This window comes from Panthera onca, chromosome D3, assembly GCF_046562875.1.
Source record: "Panthera onca isolate mPanOnc1 chromosome D3, mPanOnc1 haplotype 2, whole genome shotgun sequence".
NCBI classification, from domain to species: Eukaryota; Metazoa; Chordata; class Mammalia; order Carnivora; family Felidae; genus Panthera; species Panthera onca.
Window position 1 is genome coordinate 77,437,407 of NC_138350.1, and position 14,404 is coordinate 77,451,810.

The window sequence follows — 14,404 nt, forward strand, 5'->3', positions numbered from 1 at the left end:
TCCTGGATCCAAATTCCAATTCTGCGGTTTGCTGGGGGTATGAGTCTGGGCGGGTCATCCAATCTTTCCGCACCCTGTTTTCCTCTTCTGAAATTGGGGACAATAATAGCACTTACTTGAAAGGACTAACGTGAGGGTTCAATGAGTCAAACTTGTACCAGTACCTGGAACTATGTAAGTGGGCAGGTATAAGAAGTGGGGAGGCAGCCATCATTATCTGGGACTCCTAACACTCATCGAACACATTCAAGAATGCCAGCACCGTGCACCTGCTTTGTTGGGTCATATCATTTCATTCCAAAATACGTCTTTAATTTAGGTATTGTTTTTTTAACTTGCATTTGACAGATCAGGAAATTGAGGCTTAGTAGTTAAATGACTTGTCCCAGCTTAGAAAATGGTCACGCTGGAATCTGATCCATTGTCCTACTATACTAGGATGGTGAGGAATTTGCCTAAGACAATGGTCCATTTCAACACCTGAAATTTATAAGTTTTTTAATTTTAAAAATAATCTATCAGAAAATTATCATAAAAATGACTAATGGTGAAAGACATTTTTAGCAATCACGGTAAGATGGCAAGAGAAGATATTTATTTGTACTCAAGTAGATTTCTTCTGTTTTCACATGCCCTGATCTACAAAGTCCTCAATATGATAAAATGTACATGTGAAACTGTAACTGCAGAGTTCTCCTTCACCTCGCAGCCAACACACACTCAGTTTTCTGGGTCTAATAAAAGGAATGATAGTGCTTATTGTGGGACATTTATAGCTGGAGTGACCTTTGCTAGACCAGCTATACAATAGAACTATAAATGATTATTCCTCCATTTAGGATAACAGAGACATAGTGAAAGATAAACAGAGTTGAAAGTTTAGTCTCTTGGAGTGCCTGGCTGGCTCAGTCCAAAGAGCATGTGACTCTTGATTTCAGGGTCATGAGTTTGAGCCCCATGTTGAGTGCAGAGATTACCGAAGTAAGTAAGTAAGTAAACAAATAAATAAATAGAGTTAGTTTCATCTCTTATATAAATATTCTAAATTTATCTTTAATATTTCATATCTTAACACGTAGAAAAGTCATTCATAACGAATATGTCTCTAATTGGAATGAACAATTCCACACTCCAAGCACCGTGAAGGATCTAGTCCTCCCCTCATACTGTATAGGTTATGCCCGTAGCCCCAGTGATTTATGTTTCATTTGTATGTCTATACATCCCACCATCTGTGAGGGCCTACTGTGTGCTGTTCTCTGTGGTGTATGGGCTGAGGAGAGCATGGTGAGCCGGGTAGACTGCCTTGCCTCTCGGCTCACGGTGTAATGAGGCAGAATAATCAAACAGGTAAAATGATACACGTTCAGTCTAAATCATCTGCTTTTCAGTTAATGACAGTGGCACAGTTTCCTGCTAGAATGGGTGAATACTGACTTTGTTTACCTAAAGAGTCTACTTGAGTTATGTTCTCAGAACGAAGGACCATCTCAAAGGTAAACTTCATTCTTTCTCTTAAAAACAGCTACACGACACTTTCAAGATGTAGTTTTTCCAAGCTTCCTTCTGAGATGTGAGGTCTTGTACAGGTGCCCCACTCCATAAGGGTGTAGGCTTGCTCTGCTCTCTGTTACCTTCTCGTTTGCCAGACATTGTATGCTTTTGTATACAATGACTCCATTGCTTTTTGAGAAACTGCACTTTTTGCTTTTTTTTTGTATTTATATTCGGGCTACACCACCCTTCTCTTGTTTTGTCCTCTCCAAAGTCACTATTATGCTTAGCTGTTTTCCACCCAAGCCAACTTATGGCTCAAGGGAATGGCAACTTGAACACTTTTCAGACCGACTTGCTCTCCTCCCCTGTGATTGGATCCATGGCAGCTCTAGCATGCTTCACTCTCTTTTTTTTATATTTATTTATTTTTGAGAGAGATAGAGTGTATGAGAATGGGGAAGGGGTAGGGAGCGAGGGAGACAGAGGGTCCAAAGGGAGCTCTGTGCTGACCACAGAGAGCTTGATGCGGGGCTGGAACCCCCAAACCATGGGATCATGACCTGAGATGAAGTCAGACGCTTAGCCAACTGAGCATGCTTCACTTTTAATGAGGAGAAGAGGGGCAGCAGAGTTGGCGGGGTGATGACAGCAGGTGCAGAAGAAGAATGGACGGAGGTAGCTGTGCAGACTTCTTGGCAGAATAGGACTGAGTGTTTGTCAGCCATCCCCCCAGTGACAACAGCCATGGCCATGAAGCTGTGAGGATGGCTGAGTCCGATTTCCTGGACATGAAGGGGATGCATGAATGTCATGGAGGTTTTGCTCTCTTCACATTATTTATCAGGTTAGTCATGGTGCCTATGTGTGCTAGTTGTAACGATCCCCGTTTATTTTTCTTCCTCCAAGCTAAAGTAGCATCGGAGGCAGTATTTCCCCAAGATATTTGACCAAGGAGCACTTTGTAAGATATAATAAACCAAGAGAAGGCCAATACGAGTGGCTACTCTATAATGCACACTTGTAGTGAGGTTAAGGACCAAGAAATATCAAATATTACAGCTATGTATTGTAATTTGAAAAAAAAAGGGGGCACAACATTTACCAAAGGTCACCACACAGGTGCCTTGCAAAATGAAGTGTTGTTTATAAGCTAATATTCAGATCAGACATCTTCAGCTTGTGCAATTTTCAGGCATTTATTTACATGCCATACGACTTCCTGAGGGTATAAAACAAAAAGAACCATTGAACACTTGTGTCTACTAATTGCTGTACACATACATACATGTCTAGTATTTTTTTACATATATATTCACATGTACTTTTCAATAGATACTTTGAAATAATACAAATAGCATTCACAGCATTAATTTTCTCAAGAAATTTCTATGAGCTTAACCAGAACACCTGCTTTTCATGAAACCTCCCTTGAACTCTACTAATCTAAGGAAGTGGGTAACTGTGTTTATGCTGTTTTTTGTCTTTAAGATGTTAGTTTACATTATGGAATGAAATTTATATTTTTTGGTATACTTTTGCAAAATTACTTGGCCTGCGTTCTAGTCATGCGTGGCTTTGCCATAGATCAGCAGTGAAATTCGATGGGTCATGCCAGTGAACTTACCTGCCTTCCCCCTCTTCTATCTCAGGTAAATTTCTCTAAGTGTTTCTTGCTCAGGCAGTTCCTGGCTGTTCTTTGCCCAGGGAAGACTTATGGAATGGACCAGATATGGCCTCATGACGTCAGAGGGGCCTGCCGTGGGATGGTCTACCCCTTATGTGTGGTCCCACATAAAAGAGATGAGGTTCATTAACCTATCAGCTCCCAATTTTCATAATGCAAATTGAAATTACAGAGAGATTTTCCAATGGTAGGAGATCAGACAGCAGCTAACTTGCAGAATGGAGCCAACCAAGTACGATACGGGGTTCATTGGGAATGAATTTTTACGGGTTTCCTCTTAGGACTGTCACCTTTGAATTCTATTTTTTAACACCGATCAAATAGTTCCAATTTTCCTATCTTCCTGTTGCTCTTTTGAATCTTTTTTAAAGCTTTTCTCGACACCCATTAGCTTGGCCAGGATATTTCATACGTTGAGATTATTTTAAGGGAGTCAGTTTACATATTCAATATAAAATTATTGGATAAAAACCCCACAAAACTGGAAATCCTTACAGTGTTCTACCTCTTTCATTAAAAACCGAGAACCAGTACTTTGTAAACAAATGTTGTGGTTATTCTTTTATGGTTTTCTAGTGTATCTGTCCACTCAGGCTGCCATAACAAAATACCACAGGCTGCATGGCTCAAATGACAGAAGTTGATTTTCTCACAGTTCTGGAGGCTGCAAGTCCCAGATTAATGTCCCGTCGGGTCAGCTTCTGGTGAGAGCTCTCTTCCTGGCAGACATCTGCCTTCTTGCTATGTCCTCGCATGCTAGAGGGAGGAAGGGAGAAAGGGAGAAAGGGTAGAAGACAGGGAGTAAGGAAGAGATCTCTCTTCTTCTGATAAGGCTACAGTCTTATTGGACTAGGGCCCTACCCTTATGACCCCATTTACCCCTAATTACCTCCTAGAGACCCTATCTCCAAAAACAGTCACATGGGGAATTAGGCCTGTAACATATGATTCTGGGGGGAGGGGGACGCAATTTAGTCCACAGCACCTGCTAACTCTCCCTTTTGATTCAAAAACATTTCAAAAAGTTATTTTTTAGACCTATGTTTTAGAGTAATTGACATTTAAAAGAAATTGAGACCATCCATCAAGCGCCCATTTCTCACTGACCCTTAAAAAGGCCTTTCTGCCATTATGTAATTCCCTTGAGGGAAGGAACTGGAAGAAGGATGAGAAAAATAATCAAAGAAACAAATCAAGCATGATTTAAAAGAAAAGCTTTCTATCCGCCTCTTTTCCTCCCCACCTAACCCCCCCTCTTTTTTTTTTTTTTTTTAACACAAGAATGATTCACATTTAGCCTGCCCTAATGTGGTTTTATTGAGTTTCCAACTGCCAAGTCATGTCTGGAGCTGCCAATCTGAGTTTCAAACTTTTAGAGAAAGAATTGTTCCATATCAAGCCATTTCTACTTGTTTAATTCCATGTCAAGAATTTGCCTTAAAACCTCTGGGGGTGAGGGTATCCGCCTCTGAAGGCCCAAACCGCTTGCTTGGCCTAACTTCCTACTATGTCGTCCATTAAAATACCTGAATGGTGGAAAAGAATCTCACAACAGCACCAAGAACTTCTATTAAGAACTGAGCGGATGGAGGAGCTGATAGGAGTTTTTATGGTACAGAAAACAGAAGAATAAAGCAACAGCATTGGCTTGTTTCCTGAAGGCTCCAGTTCTAGAATGGAGGTGATACAGCCTTGATGTTCTGTGTGTCAAGCTGTGCCATGGGACTATAAAAGCCTGAAAACGCCTTGGTACATTGTTGTGGTGGTTCCTAAACCTTTGCATATAAATATATATGCAAACCTTTGCATACGTGTGTGTGTGTGTGTGTGTATATATATATATATATATATATATATATATATACACACACACATATATACATATATGTGCAAATATATATTTTATTTATTTATTTATAAATATGTAGATAAATAAAAAATAAGTAAATAAAAATAGTGATGTCAAGATCTCTGAGATGGGACTGGGGCATTGATACTTTTTAGAGCTCCTCAGGTGTTTTCAGTATGCACACAGGGTTGAGACCCTTTGTCATTTCCTAATTAGATGTCAAGGGTGGTCACCTATCCCAAATGAAGAGAACTGGTAATACCTGGACAAGTGTCTGAGAGGCACTAGAGATCCAGTGACAAACTCTTTCAAAGTAAAAAAAAAAAATTTTTAAGGTTATTTATTTATTTTGAGAGAGGCAGAGAGAGTGCAAGTGGGGGCAGGGCAGAGAGAGAGGGGAGTGAGAGAATCCCAAGCAGGCTCTGTACTGTCAGCTCAGAGCCCCACATGGGGCTCTGTCTCATGAACTGTGAGATCCTGACCTGAGCTGAAACCAAGAGACGCTTCACCGACCGAGCCACCCAGGTGCTCCTCTCAAAGTAACGTCTAATCACCGTTTCGAGTGGGTGTAGCACTAAATCACGGGTGTCACTTTTGTTCTCGAACTGGAAACCAATGAAATTCTTTTCACCATATGGGAATTAGGAGGGAGTCTTTTCCTGCTTGGAGTGTGAGGGTAGGACCATACCTACCAGGAAACTCACTTTTTCTAAGGCCTTCGATGTGCAGGGAATGTGCTAGGTATTTTAAATTGCAATATATCCTCTAGCATCTGAACTGGGAGGTGAACTTGTCTGCAAGTAGGGAAATTTGTGAACTCTTGCTATATCCTAACACTAAGCCTGGCTAAATTGCATTCTGCTCAAGGACAAGTCAACTGAGAAAATCAGATCAAAAGCTCATAAAACTGTCTGCAGCCAAAGAGAAGAACATTTCTCTAAATATTCAGTAGCACATCCTTCCTGCCAAATAGGATTACTAAATGGTGAGGAAACACCACCCCCCCACAAACATTTAATATAACTTCCTGATAGCCCAGTTTGTTTTAGTAGGACGTTATTTGTAATAATAAATAGGCCAAGGTACATAAATGTCACTAGTTGGTGATAAGAAAGGGGAATGAACCTAATGGTCCCAGAAGCAATAAAAGAAAAGATGTGGCATCACATGAAATTAAATCATTAACACTGTATTTTCATATGTATTTTAAAATTTGACACACACACATACATACATACATACACAAAAATAAAAACAAGAAAAATAAGCTAGTTTAGGGTTATGTGTGTGTGTGTGTGTGTGTGTGTGTGTGTGTGTGTTTTCATAATGAGAAAGATAGGGGTGCCTGGGTGGCTTAGTCGGTTGAGCATCTGACTTTGTCTCAGGTCATGATCTCACGGTTCATGGGTTGGAGCCCTGTGTCGGGCTCTGTGCTGACAGCTCGGAGCCTGGAGCCCGCTTCAGATTCTGTCTCCCTCTCTCTCTGCCCCTCCCTGGCTCACACTCAGTTTCTCTCTCTCTCTCTGTCTCTCTCTCTCTCTCTCTCTCTCTCTCAAAATTAAACACTAAAAAAAAAATTTAAGAAAAATAACGAGAAAGATAAATTTCTCCATAAATAAAAGTAGGAATCAGAGTCGTATGTAACGCAATGGTATGAGTTTGATGTCCCAGCAAATGGCTTGAGGATGATGCATTTTTAACTATGATCTATAAATATTGAACTTGGTGTATCCTCCACTGTCACAATGTTACGATGTGCTCTGCCTGGGTTCTGGGAACCTCATGGAAATGCTCCCATTAGTGAATACTTTTTTCTTAAGCAGAGCACCTGTCTCAGTCCCTGCCTGCATATCTGCCCTATTGGCAAGATAAGTGGGAAACCTCCCGTTTCTCTTGGCTTCAGGCCTGGGAAAAATCTAGATGTAGAGCCAGCCCTAAGCGACCAGCGTCCTGCTTTGAGCCCTAAACCCCAACCCGGTCCCTCTTAGCTTTCGTGAGATCCCAGAAGCACCAAGAGAAGAAAAGTTTCCAAAATGACCCAGTTAAATAAATGATGTTCCCAAATAATTCTGTAGGAGAGAGATGTTTGGTTGGGCCTGGCTATACAATTCCTGTCTGTCCCAATCAAGGGAGGGTGCCCTTGCTACCCTGGGGAAGGAATAGGAGCCATCAAAGGAAAGAGCCGTGGGGTCTTAGTGTTGGTGAATTGCACACGTGTAGGTCTGTAGCCTCTTGTGCTGGTGATCAGTAGCGGTATTGGGGCCCCAGCAGCCCTATCATCCCAACTGGATGTGTTGCTGAAGGTGAAGTAGGCACTGATGTTCCCAAGGATGGTGATACATAACGTTGCCCCCCACTGAACCCATGGTGGATTTGGATGGTTTAAATGCTCAAAGGGTCAAGTGAGTATGAAGGACCTGCCTCACATGGTAGAGGCCTTTGGAGTTGCTCCGTGTAGATGCACCTCCACTGCCCGACATTGGTTCCTCTTTCTCTCATCCTCCTACTCTGTCTTCCAAGTACTTACCATTTCTCTTCTTCGGAGCACCCGACCATATGAGAGAGTGCCCATCCACGTCTTCCTTTCCTGGCAAGCTCTTCCATCTCTTGCCAGGAAAGGATGTGATGGAAGGCTTTCCTCTCACCAGGACTCTACTGGCTGTCAGAGCAGCTGAGCTCATGTATCATGCATCATGAAAATCTCAAAGGCACCAATTCCATTTAGATTCCTCCCCCCGTGGTGGCATCAGAAACTTTTCTCCTTGGTTAAGGCAAACGTGGCTTATCAACCTGGGCATGTTAGGTGTCTTTGGTTTTAAGCAATTGACTCCAATGAGGCTGGGGAGAAAGAGAAATGGGGCAGCCCCAGCTGTCTATTGGACAGAAACTGCTAGATTGTCTCACCCAGGTACTTCCCCTGAATACGTGGACTCTAAGCATTTTCCTCAATTTTGTGTCACCCCTTCTGAGGGTTCATATCAAAGGAGAGAGTGTTTAATTGGCTGAACTCAGGTCCTGTGGCTGACCTTGGTGCAGGGCAGCAAAAGGAAGGATCTGGTGGGAGAAATCTCTGACATCTTGAGTGGTAGCTCAGGGCTTTTTTTACCTGTACAATCTTACCAAGCCTTTGTGTGACAAAATGGCTGCATTATCCGTATGGAAAATGAAGGGCCTCCCAGAAGGAGTAGTAGATGCTGGGTATGATCATTGTTTCCTACAAGAAGAGCTAAAATGCTAATTGTTTCCAGCAAGAAGACCTAATTCTATCCCCTCCAAGACAACACAACTTATGCTTACCTGAGAAAAGCATATTCCTCTTATTAATATAATATAGACCCCGTTTCTTAGAAAATAATAACTTTTTTATTGTGATAAAGAAGCTTTTCCCTTCTTGGGTCCTTGTTCATCACATAGGGCTCTTTAAAATCTTTTACTTTCATTTCAATATAGAATTTCTCAGATTCTGATCCTTTGATGTTCTCACTAAGGGGGAGAGGACAGGAAAAAGGATGAGGGGCCCAGCAACCTTCTTTGACCCCTGAGTGAGGTAATGTCCTATGTGTAGACCTAACTGTTCATGTCAATGATGTCCTTTTATTGCTTGTAAGGATTTATTTATTAGTTTCTCAGCCATCTCAAAGGTTTTCTCCCCTGTGAACTCCAGTGGCTCTCTATCTGTACTAATGGCTTTCCCACCAATTTTCAGACTATTTTATTATCAAAATTGTTCATATTTAGAACCACAGCCAGTCTGGTGAACAAGGGCAACGAAGTAATGATCAGTTTTCTAGGAGACTGGGTAGCATCAGTTTAAGTGCAAAGACTAAGCATGTAATTGATGGTCCAAATCAGAACAATTTTAAAGGTGAAAGAAAAAATACATAAAAATTACATAATGCCCATGTTTTTTAAAAAAAATATTTATGTATTTAAATTATTTTTTTTTACACTTTATTTTTTGAGAGAGAGAGAGACAGAGAACAAGTGGGGAAGGAGCAGACAGAGAGAGAGAGAGAGAGAGAGAGAGAGACAGAATCTGAAGCAGGCTCCAGGCTCTGAGCTGTCAGCACAGAGCCTGATGCGGGGCTTGAACTCACAAACCGCGAGATCATGACCGAGCCAAAGTAGGACGCTTAACCGACTGAGCCACCCAGGTGTCCCTAAGTTATTTATTTTTTAATTTACATCCAAGTTAGTCAGCATATAGTGCCGCAGCGATTTCAGGAGTAGATTCCTTAATGCCCCTTACCCATTTGGCCCATCCCCCCTCCCACAACCCCTCCAGTAACCCTCTGTTCTTCATATTTAAGAGTCTCTTAATGTTTTGTCCCCTTCCCTGTTTTTATATTGTTTTTGCTTCCCTTTCCTTATGTTCATCTGTTTTGTATCTTAAAGTCTTCATATGAATGAGGTCATATGATATTTGTCTTTCTCTGACTAATTTCACTTAGCATAATACCCTCCAGTTCCATCCATGTAGTTGCAAATGGCAAGATTTCATTCTTTTTGATTGCCAAGTAATACCCCATTGTATATATATACCACATCTTCTTTATCCATTCATTCCTCAATGGACATTTGCATAATGCCTATGGTTTTTAACCAGTATTCCACACAAAATTTTGAATGACTTCTCCTCCCCCTCCTCCTCCTCCTCCTCCTCCTCCTCCTTCTTCTTCTTCTTCTTTTACTTTTGGCTCTATAACCTCCAAGGAAGTAAAGAAAATTTGTAATATCCTTCATAAAAGCATAAGCCCACTCAGTTTCTTCTGCACTTTGAATCTTGCCAGATCCAATTTTATTCCTGTATTTTTGGTTGCTTTCTGCCTTCTTAATTTGGTTTAGATATACGTACACTTTAAGCACATTATTTTTTTTTTTTAAACTTTATCCTCCCCTCCCTCTTTCCATCTATAGTTTCCTGCCATTTTAATCATCCATATCTCCACAGTAGTGGAGGGGACAAGTGCACTGAAATGTGAATCAGAAAGCATGGATGCATTTAACTGTGTGAACTTTTTCAATCGTATAACCTTGCTAGTCTCAATTTCCTCATTTGTTGAAAGAGAGGTCAGTAATTGCTTAGCCTACCTCGCTATTTAAAAGAACAACAAAATGCAAAACACAGACAAGATAAAAATCATAATCGTCATACGATGCATATTATAATCATGACAAATATCATAGTAACTCATGTTTGTCGGGCACTTACCATGTTCTAGGCAGAGCTGATCATTAACCATTTGTTAAAGTATCAAACTCCTATACTGATTGGTAAAAGCCACTGTTACCCACCACCATGGCCATCCTCCTTCCTTTCCCAGGACTCTGGACCTCCTTTCCAGTCCAGCAACAACAACAACAAAGCAATGCCCAGAACATCGACAGACCTCTAGCACGGCATTCCAATATTACATTCTGATTGGCTAGCGACTAGGCAACTCAGGCCCCCAGAGTTCTACATTTTAGGCACCTTCATTGGTTCTCCCATCCCTCTCTCTTCAGGGGGCTTGCTCAGAGCTTGCACGTGCACCTGAACTGTCCCTGGGTGGCCCTGTGCCATGGTGGTGGGGCTGACACTCGGTAGGCAAACAGCCGGGGAGCACCGGGCCCCCTCTGAGGTTGTGGCTGTCTGACACTACCCAAGGCTTTCCCTCTTAGGGCTACACATGGGAACTTTGGCCATCAAGGGACTTGGTTTGTGAAAGCCGGCAGGAGACACAGAGTGCCCTGGTGGAGAGGCAGTTATGGGGTCCACCTCAGACATCGACCAGGTGCTGCTGGCTCTGTCGGCATAGTATGTATCCCTGCACCAAGATGGTGGATGGGGATGGGTGGGGCCACTTAGGCATGGGGAATACCCAGGATGTGGGTGGCCTTTCAGCTCTCCTCTGATTGTTAGTTCCATTTAATGGCTCAAGTCCTTTAAAACACACTGAGTGCCCACTTACGACAACACTCAATATTAACATTTTTACTTGCTATCAAATGGATAACTCCTATGGAAATATTTAAGGGTTATATAAAAAACAGTTATTATTCATAACCAGTAGAAAGGGTTATTAGCTCATAGAGCCATCCTTAATCCTTTCAGTTAGTATTTAAAGAAACTGTGATTCATTTTCACGGGGACAAAGGAGGTAGTGAAATTTCCACTTAACCTGTTATTGGTAGAGCACTCTTTTAAACACCTCAAGCGGGTTCGTACAATTAAACATCTATTGTTTTTTTCACGTCCACAGTGTATGTCCTTTTGTTGGAAAAGGGATTTCAGAATACGGGGATAGGTACAGTACCAAAAGTGTTCTTGTCATTGAAAATGTAGTGTAATGAGAAGAAAAATGCGTCAGATTAGTGATCTGGGTCTTGTGTTTTTACTACCACCTACCAGTTCCTTGACTAGTGAACTATGTGACTAGAAAATAATAATACTAGTATCTTCCCTGCTGGAGAGGTTATTGAACTCCAAGCTCATTTAGCTTTAACACCTATAATTAGATTACATTGTCATGGTAACTGGAAAGAAGATCTTAAATAACAGTGAATGTTCTACTTAAAATTCTATATCTAGTATTGCTTTTGTTCAAAAAGGTGTGTAAGCAGGCTGTTAGCTTTAAAATGAACAAACAAATCACCAGTATAGTGTAAACTCTACAAGAAATAAAATGAATATGTCCACCAAAGAAACATATTATCCCAATTTTAAATATGGAGTTTGTGTTGAAAAATTTTTCACAGAGCAGATAGATAAGGTCACTGTGATTGCTTTTATACAGAAATATTTTACCACTAAAATTTATTATTATTCCATGAAATGAATATCAGTGGGTTATCTTTTAAGTTACGTACTATGTACAGTCTTAGTATCACTGTCCCATATGATTTTCAATATGGCAAGTGGAAGTAACAGTCACATATTTACTTATAAATTTTCCTTTATTTGAAAAAATTTTTAATGTTTATTTATTTTTGGGAGAGAGAGAGAGAGAGAGAGAGAGCATGAATGGGGAAGGGACAGAGAGAGAGGGAGACAGAATCTGAAGCAGGCTCCAGGCTCTGAGCTGTCAGCACAGAGCCCGATGCAGGGCTCGAACTCACGAACAGTGAGATCATGACCTGAGCCGAAGTCGGATGCTTAACCGACTGAGCCACCCAGGCACCCCATAAATTTTCCTTTATATTTAGTAATATTAATGATGAAAATTATGGCAATCCAATGTGGAATTAGTTTATGTGTATATTGTATTCCCTAGTTATCCCAACTTATCTCACACTGTAAATTAGCTACCAAAAGATACTTGACCACATCAAGTATAGTTTCCACAAAAATATAGTACAGGTTGATATGTGCTTCTTTATTAGTCCAAATTTCAAGCGGCTGGATATCTGCATGCAAAATAATGAATCTGGGCCCTTACTTCATACCATATACAAAAATTAACTCTAAATCAGAGACCTAACGTAAGAGCAAAAAATATAAAACTCTCAGAGGAAAACATACAGGAGTAAATCTTTATAACCTTGGATTTGGCAATGGTTTTTAAACCGTGATACCAAGCTACCAAAGGAAAAAAAAGCACAAGCTACCAAAGGAAAAAAAAAATAGATAAATTGGACTTTAGCAAAATTAAAAATTTTTCTGCACGAAAGGACTCTATCAAGAAAGTGAAAAAAACAATCCATGGGAGGGGAGAAAATGTCTTCAAATCATATAGCCGATAAGGGTCTGGTACCCAGACTATCTAAAGGAATTCTAGAACTCAACAACAAAAAGACAATCTAATTACAAAAATGGGCCACGAGCTGGAATACACATTTCTCCAAAGAACGTATAAGATGGCCAACAAGCACATGAAAAGACACTCCACATCATTAGTCACAGGCAACTCAAAACCACAGTGAGATACGAGTTAATTCCTATTGGGATGGCTATCACCAAACAGAGGGAAATAAGTGGCAAAGATGTAGAGAAATTGGAATTAGAACATCTGAGCTTTAATAGGTGGGAAGGTTACATGGCGCAGCCCCTGTGGAAAACTTTTTGGTGGTTCCCCCAAAAGGTACACATAGGATTACCGTAAGACCCAACAATTCTCCCTCTAGGTACATACCAACATTATGTATGCTAAGTGACAGAAGTCTAACACAAGAGACCACATACTGTATGAATCTGTTTGTGTGCAATATCCATGAAGGGGAAATCCATATTTACAGAAAGCACATTAGAAGTTACCAGGGGTTGGAGGAGGGGGTTAAGAGTGGAGACTGCTAATGGTTATAGGGTTTCTTTCTGAGGTGATGCAGATGTTCTGGAATTAGATATTGGGGATATTTGCACAGAATTGTGAATGTTCCAAATGCCTATGCAATTAAATACTTTAAGATGGTTAAAATGGTGATTTTATGTTGCATGAATAAAAATAAATAAATAGAATGAAAAAAAAAGAAATGGAAGAACTGTTTGCAAAAATACTATTTCAAACGTTTTTTGAAATGACCACGTTAAAAGTCTGAAATCTGAGTTGCAGCTTTAAAAAAATCTCTGATCTTAAAAAAAAAAAAACTCTGATCTCGTTTTTGTACAAAATTTGCACATAAATCTCATTTATTCAATTTCCGCTTATTTGATATATTTGTGAGTCTAGATTTTAAGCAAATAAAAAAGGATTTGGGATCCATTGACCTGTACATGAAAAAATAATTAGATCTTCATGTAATTGAACCCCAGAGGTTCAGAGAACGCTGTTCCACTTTGTAAAGATTCCTTCTTGCTGAATTATATGGAGGCAGGAGCTCCAATGTATTTTCTTGTGAATTTCGTGAGCAGCATCTCAGAACCTATGCAGCGGGGAGGGAAATTTGTTACGTTTGTTTTGGAAGAATTTTTCTCCGTTTATATAAGGAACCTGAAACTTTGTCACACCTTTTGTAGATTAATGGCTGGGCAGAGAGAGTGAGGCTATTTCCTATATTGTTTGAATGTTCAAGATGACCATGTTGCCTTGAATGTAATCTTAAAATTATTTTGCTCCCTTTAACCTTTGACTAGTTAACAGGGCACATTGTAAAAATACAAAGTTATCAGAAGGCAGCCTATAGAATGTACTCTCCCTCCATGTGCTGGTTCTCGGTCACTCAGTTGTCTTCTTCCAAACCTTGGGTATTCCCCTGGAGATTTCAGCTCAGCAAGTAAGCGTCTTTTACACAGGCCGCTATCCTATAACCCTCTTCTGTATTTTTACAGATTGTTACATACCAGATTTTATAGGCCTGCCTCACTAAAAAAGGGGAGAAAAGGTAACATTAATCCTGAATATTTGCTTAAATCTCAGCATATCTGAAGTGATTTCAAATGTTGATTTTGCCCCGGGATT